This window comes from Anoplopoma fimbria, chromosome 12 (assembly GCF_027596085.1).
Source record: "Anoplopoma fimbria isolate UVic2021 breed Golden Eagle Sablefish chromosome 12, Afim_UVic_2022, whole genome shotgun sequence".
Lineage (NCBI taxonomy): Eukaryota > Metazoa > Chordata > Actinopteri > Perciformes > Anoplopomatidae > Anoplopoma > Anoplopoma fimbria.
The window spans coordinates 22,440,005-22,447,504 of NC_072460.1; the positions used below are offsets into that span (position 1 = coordinate 22,440,005).

The 7,500-nt window shown below is 42.9% G+C and overlaps 1 protein-coding gene across 1 annotated transcript in view; it reads right to left on the bottom strand.

Moving 5' to 3' along the window:
- The window catches only part of bmp7b (bone morphogenetic protein 7b), a 22,199-nt gene that overhangs the window by 14,037 nt on the left and 662 nt on the right, over nucleotides 1-7,500 (bottom strand). The gene's annotated exons all lie outside the window — the stretch shown is intronic.

Sequence of the window (7,500 nt, forward strand, 5' to 3'; positions counted from 1 at the left end):
TGTTGAGAGAGATTTCGCATAAGTGAAAGGCAACGGTGGCAACAAAGAAAAACCACATCCTAAATCTTCATCGGCCATTGTTCTGTGGCGTGATAGAATGTGTTGAGAGACGGGGTGTGGACAGATCTGTGCCAAGCAGTCAGAGTAATGCCACAGTAACCATCTGCACTTCGTCTTAACTGCCGGATAAAACAACTCAGAGACGTGGAACCACAGCCGTTCAGTTTCCCCCTCTCACTCTTCCCCTCATCCCCTTGTTTTTTTATGTTCTTTAATTTTGTGGCCACAGGGGACACACCCTCCTCGACCAGCCAAGCCGCCTCTTATTATAGACTTTTAAAAAATCCACATACAATACGCACATTGGCAGAAAGAGACACACAGATTTCCCGGTGTCTACATAAAACGTTTTATAAGTTCCTCCTGCAATCCCAGAATGGCATCATGGGCACACATGACGGGCACATTTGGCACCCGGATTTTTAACAGCTTGTAGTTTATTTTGTTTAATGACAGCCTATTGGGTTCTTTTTATTAAATAAACAAAATAGCTTTGGCGGAAACACAAGAGGAAACACAGCTGTACGCTTGCCTAAATAAACAGAAAACTGCCACATGCAGTTCATATTCCATGCTGAACAGATGCAAAATGTCATCACTTGTAAAAAATAAAATAAAAAAATCACTTGCATAGTTGTTGCTTGGCTTTTACAAGCTTTGCATTTGGCTGTTGGAACCTGTTGAGGAATCTGGTCAGTATTACGGGCTTCCGCTAACGCAATCTTCCGCTAGGACAAGTAACACAAATCACACAGTGCAGCTGGTGACTGGGCAGGGTAAGTGGCTCTAAAATAGTGCTTTACCATGCACACATAACTGCCCTAACACGAATGCTCTTAAGCACATTACTTTCCCACAAGGAGAAGGAATAATCAGAGAAATGCACTTGGTTTTAAAGCAATGCACGGCATCCATTCCTGATCCACCTCTCCTCTCCTCTCTCCTTTCCTGCTCCTCTCATCTCCTTCCTCCTCTCCCCTATGGCCCTTTCCGTGCCCCAATACCGAGCAAAAAGTGCTGTATTTGTTTTTGCAGCAGCCGAGCCGTTGGTCCCAGGATCTCTGGCTGCGCTCTGGCCCACATCTGTTCTCTCGGCTTCACTGCTTGGTACTCGCCGTCATAGAAGTGCAGGGGAGTCTTATGTGCTGCCGGTCACTGATAAGGCAAGGCCAAAGTAACCCACATGAAAGAGAAGAGGCTAAACGGGTGGAAATATTATTCATTCTGTTATCCACTGCCTCTTTTTTTTTATTATCGCACAACTCACTTTTAATGTATTAATTCTTCTTCTTTCTGTTATGCATTTTGCAGTGGTCGCCTGTTGTGAAAAGGACAAACTATGTGAGTATGACACAACATTCAAGCCATGTTTGGAGAGACGGACAGAAAAATAAATAAAAAGTAAGTGCAGAAGTGGAATTATTAGAAAATCTAAAATGAGCCCAACATTCCTGGCAACGGAGGAGCTCCGTCCATCACAAAGCTAGAACGCCCGCTGCTTCGTACATCTGGGCCTTTTGACCACGCGCCACATTATCAAGTCCCACCCGCAGAGTGTTTCATCATCCCTCACAGCAAGTGCCTTACCCTGGCCAAGAGCACAGAGGCTCTGCTATGAACATCCAGATGTCATTCTGGACTCCTGGGTTCAACAGGTGAATCTCAGAGTCAATAAATGGAAAATAAAAACATGTTTTTATATGGATCTCTGCAGCTGTGTACTTTGTAAAGCTGCCTGAAGCTTAAGAGAGATTCTTTGTCTCCATTTGTGTTATTTATTTCCACATCAGACCTCAGCGTAATACATCAAACTATGTTGAGCATTAAGAGAAATTACCTGACAGGAAGACTATCTGTACCAACTGTTACATTCCTCTGCTTTTGCTCACTCCATGTCCTGCAGTAGGCAATAAAACATGCACTCAATAACACTAATTAGCTCCAGAAACATTCCTCTTGGGAAAAACAAAAGTGTGTGCGTGTTTCCCTCCGCACATGAGCACGCGTACGAACACATGCATGTGCTTTTGGTTCACTAGGAGTGTATACAGAAGCGGTTATATAAATCTACGGGAGTGGAAAAGGCGTAGTAACAGTGTCAAGGACAAGCTGCGCACACAGAGGAATGACTGGCCTTCAACACATACTTGTGTTTTCATTTTCTTTTCCTCATGTGATGAGAAGCCTCCTTAAACATATTAGGGGAAGCAGCTTCCAGTGTGAGATACAGAGACCGAGAAGAACGAGTCCATCAGCTTTAGGATGGATGAAAAGAGTGTGTGAGATGGTTTATGGGAGAGGGAAGGAGTGAGGAATGAAGTAGAGAGGAAGAGAAAGTGGTGTTTTTGGGTTCATAAAAAAGCGTGTGTGTGTGTGTGTATGTGTGAGAGAGGTGGGGAGTGGAAAAACACACAAAAGAACTTGAGAAAGTGTTGAAATGTTTTATGTCTGGACGCACGGGAGGTTTAAACCCCTGGAGGTAGAGGGCCAGACCAGGAGGTTGGAGACTAAACACCACACAACACCACTGGGACCGTATGATAACTAACTAATTAAAAGTGGGAGGCTAGTGCTGATAATCAATACTGTTTGTTCAGGAGGGTCGGGAGGGAAACGTTTGGTATCAGATGGTCCTGCGTGTTGGAGACGGGGCCAGACGGCGATGATGGCGGATGTGGAGATGAGGGGGACTTGTTGGACTCTGAAAAGATAAAGTTTCTCCGCACAGCTGCTTTGGCCTGCAGACAGACGGAAACATCTGCATTCACCTCAGCACCATGTGAACAGGAATGTGAGGAGCAACAGAGAGAAGGGTGAGGAGGGAGGGGGTATGGGGGGGGGGGGGGGGGGGGGATGAACGGGAGATATATGAGTATAAAGCGGCGTGCCTCTAGCGTGACTGCAGAGTGACACAACTGCTTCCGAGCACTGTGAGTGTGTGAGCCAGTGACACGATGCCGTCTGAGGGCCAAAGAGTCCAAAACTAACAAACTCCAAACTAATCTTATCAGTTGGTCATTTCAGCTCAGCTCTCCGTCTCCTTCCTATTAACGCACAGACAACTGGCAGACAAACTGCGTGCCAGCTCCCACGGGAGCAGACGGAGGGCCATGAATGGTGGAGGGCCAGGTGGTGCCCTGTCAGGTCACCAAGGTAACGCAGAGGGATAATTACCTGCTAGTGCGCTGACTCACTCAGCCAAGTCTGCTAAGATACCTCTCCCTTCTCTGATCACAGCCGCAACTCACAAGTTAAATAAAAGGAGGCAAAGCTTCAAGAAAAAGCAATGCCGAAGCTAAAATTGGTCACCATGTGGAACATCGTGGATCGAATCGGGTGAGATAACGACCAAAGTGTTGCATATTTCAACAATGGTAGAAAGAGAGCATAGGTGCTTTGTTTGTATACTGTTAACCAATTCTGTTTAGTGAAATGTATCACATCTGGTGCAGATTAACAGCAGCAACACTGAGCAATTAAATGCACCGGGTAACACACTTTTTTCCGATGGCTTGATATTTTTCAATGCTTTTAATTTACAACAGCCCCCCTCTGATTGTATAGACAGACGCTTACAGCATCATTGCATTGCATTATCATAGTAATACAGATATTTCACGATGCTGATATATATTATCATTGGATTGCAAATGCATCCAAATTCCCTCAATATTGATTGCAATTGAAATTTGAAACACCAAACTCGAATTTTGTATGTTTTGAGTTACAGCTTTGAATATTTAAGTCGGATGACATTCTATATACTGTCTTTGTGTCAACAAATCATTATACAGGATCAGAAACTGTTTATTGCCAAGTACGCTGCAGATAAAAGTAATGTTTTACTTGGTGATTTGTGCAAGACAATAAACACAGAGTGCAATAGTATAAAGACAACATTTTAAAAATAAAAATATGAAAAATTACAATAGAATATGATAAACAAAGAAACAATATAAGAGTATGTTGAAATATATCTGTTATTAAAGTGTTAGATGTATATTTAAAGTGATTAAATCCTTTAAAAGGATTTACTTTTTTAGTAGAAGCCAATGGGCTTCAGACTGAATGCCATAAACAGAGTAGGAAAGTTGGAAAGTATTAAGAGACAGACAATTTAATAACATACATAATGTCAAAGCAATATTTATACTGTTGCTTTTGGTCTTGGGATTTGTTGAGAATAAGAAAAACATCAATCTTATCTTTTATTTACATTTCGGTCCTTCTTAAGCAGTTACAGTTACACTTCCCAACAATCTGCTGTTAATGCTCAGATCTTCCATCACTTTGCATGATACAAGAACAGGAACTAATCTTTGTAAGACCGCTGAAGATGAATGAACCATTAAACTGATTTACTGGCCAGCCCAAAGGACAGACACAAACCTTCCTCACACTCACCTAAGGCTACGTTAATCCATGCCAGACTGCATGAGTGCAGACAAAATAAGGAAGCGGTGACTAACACATCTCATGCTAACATTTTACAGTAAAAGTCAGACTACGAACCCCTCCACCAAAACAAACACAGGTTTGGATGCTGCTACTGTTGCAGTCATCCAGGATGCAAATAGCAGACGTCCAAGTCACAGCCCTTTTCCTGTGGCGTTAATGGGAATTTCAGGCTGGGTGATGTGAGTGTTTGTGCGTGTGCCGGGATGGTGACCGGCCTGAGTGAGAGTTTAACTCAAACTGAACTGAGCTGTAGCGCAGTACAGGCCAAACTAGCGGGCCAAAAAGCCCTGGAAGCTGTGGTCTGTTAAAGAGGAAATGCCTTAATTCACAGTGGCTGAGGGTTTATGCTGCCAGAGACCACTGGGACTACATTAAATAATAGTTACAAGAAGGATGTGTATGTGTGTGCGTATAGATGTGTGTGCAGATTGACAGAATCATTATAAATAGTGGCAAGTAATATGTCAAAATGCACCTTTTATTATTTGATTTTCGTATCTTTTTTGTATACTTTTCTGTCGCCACCTTGAGAGACAGTGAACGTCATGTTGCGTTCAAATGCTAGCGTGGTGTCACTGCACGTTCGGCATACACCCAGTGCCACGAGTGACCTGTGTTTTCGTGTAGCAGCGTACATTCTGAATGCATGCTGTAAGCCATTTACACAGCTGGGCTTTTAAACTGAGGTGACTCAGTGGGAGGACGTCCCTGGTCTGGGGTCTGTCCCAAAGCCCCACACCCGCCTTAGATGGCAGCAGTACTGGAAGTCTGCAACACTCACACCAGCTGACAACAAAGCGTAGCAGTTGCAAGTCAGGAAAGAAGAGGAAGAGCAACTAAAATCTTCATATTAGAGATATATTCTTTGACTTAGTTTACATTCTATCCCTGCAGCTTTATGTTGCATCCAAAGAAAAATCAGATGCACTCTTGTCATGGTATTCAGCCGTATATACAATTATAAACCAGTGCATGGAAGCAGGCTTCTCAGGAAGCAGCAACCAGTGTACAAAGTCTGACTAATGCACCTTGGCACGGCACTTATGGAGACGTGCAGAGCTTTGAGGGACAGTTTTTTAAATAAAAGCCACACTCATTTTGCTCTCAGACGACCTAAATAAGAAAACAAACCCACAATGAGCAAATGCGGAGAGGAAGGAATTTTGCAGAGGAAGTAGTCAATCCATTCGATAGCCATCGCTGTCTCTCTCTCTCTCTCTCTCTCTCTCTCTCTCTCTCTCTCTCTCTCTCTCATGTGAAGGGTAATGAAACTGAATATTATCTGCTGTTTTGAATCAAGCTGCCTGGACACACATTTGATGAGACTCAGGGAGAAACAATGAACCCTACTGACAGATGCAACACGTGGCAGATAGCACACATGATGCAATGACAAATTCCCACTTTATATCCAAACAAGTCAAGTATTTGGAAACACTGAACATGTGCCATGATGAGGAAAACTCAACCTGGACACGTGCCATCAGTAATTACATTACCCACAAGACTCGACAGGAAAAAGCCGTCTGACTTTCTTTTCACGCTCCTCTGATATATTAAATGAAATGTTCTCTCCAGCTGATGTGACCCCATCTCTGTCTGCTTTGAGCATCACCCTTGCAAAAAAGAAATGGACCGAGTCCCAACCATCTGCCGTCTGTCTTTCTCTCTCTCACTAAAGCTCCCTTCTTCCTTGTCAGCTTACTGTGGCCCCGGCCCTTGACTTTGCGAGCCTCTGTGGTCAAATCCATCTGTGTCACAGCCCGTCAAAAATAGTCACAATGTAGCAAGCTCCCATAGTAATTACACAGTGCACTGAGTGGAGGAACCAGTGTCACCTCCCTCCCTCCAACCAAGATCACTCCAACAATGATCTTTCCAGGATTCAATGCAAACTTCAAAACCCCTTCCAGAATTTCACCAAACATTTAACCACCGAATGCCTGCTCAGAATCGCATCTGCTGTTTTCTCTGCCAAACTAAAGCATAGGTTTAATACATTCAAATGAAACAGTTACTTATCTGGAACATAAGTGGGGCAACAATGTGTTTATCCTTCCATAAATCTGACACCGCCTGCTAATGTTGTGTTTATTTGCTCTTAACAACCTCTGATTGTTGCTGACAGCAATAAAAATTGTCAGACTGTTTTATTTAAACAAACATTCAGATTAGATAAGCACATTCCAGGAACAACATTTAACAGCCGATAACTAAACCAAACCATCCCAATGTGAGTGCCGCGCCTCCTACAATACGACAGTTGATAGTGTGACCAAGTGAAGCTAACTAAACTAACTCCGGAGCGTCATTGACTTGCATTATTTTGAGCTGCTCTGAGTGTCTAAAGGGATGTCTCCAGATTAGAGTGGAGGGAGGACCCAGTGCACTTTGAACCCATTCTGCTGTTGACTTGCTCATTCTTTAGATAACACATGCTGCTGGCTGGTCCATCATCTGCAGCACCTGAACATTAGCCGGTTGCACAGCTGTTTAACAGAGACGCTGGACACTGGAATGTGATACTCCTGGTATTATTATTATTATTATTATTATGCTGTAATGCTGGTCTCCTGTGTGTGTGTGAATGTATCAGAGAAATACAAGATAAAATCCACAACTATCACCTTTGACTCTTTGATAGGTAGCCTTTGACTGAACGATGGGTCCAGCAATGAGTTGCAATGAGTGGAGAGCAACACTTGAAGTAAACAGTGTTCATATGGCCTGGACAGATGTAGCAGATCATTTAACAACAGCTGCAGCATGTGTTAAAACAGTGTGTGTTCATAAGAAAAACATTCATATTTCTATTTAAAGGACCTCTTATGTCAAAATAATCAACTAATTCAAGTATTTTTTTATGGCAAAAATATTATTATTATTATTGAGAGAAGTGACTGATTAATGGTGCATAATAGTGACTTTAGTGGCCTTAGTATTCATATCATTTGCATGGATTATAAATACTGTAAACTTGTG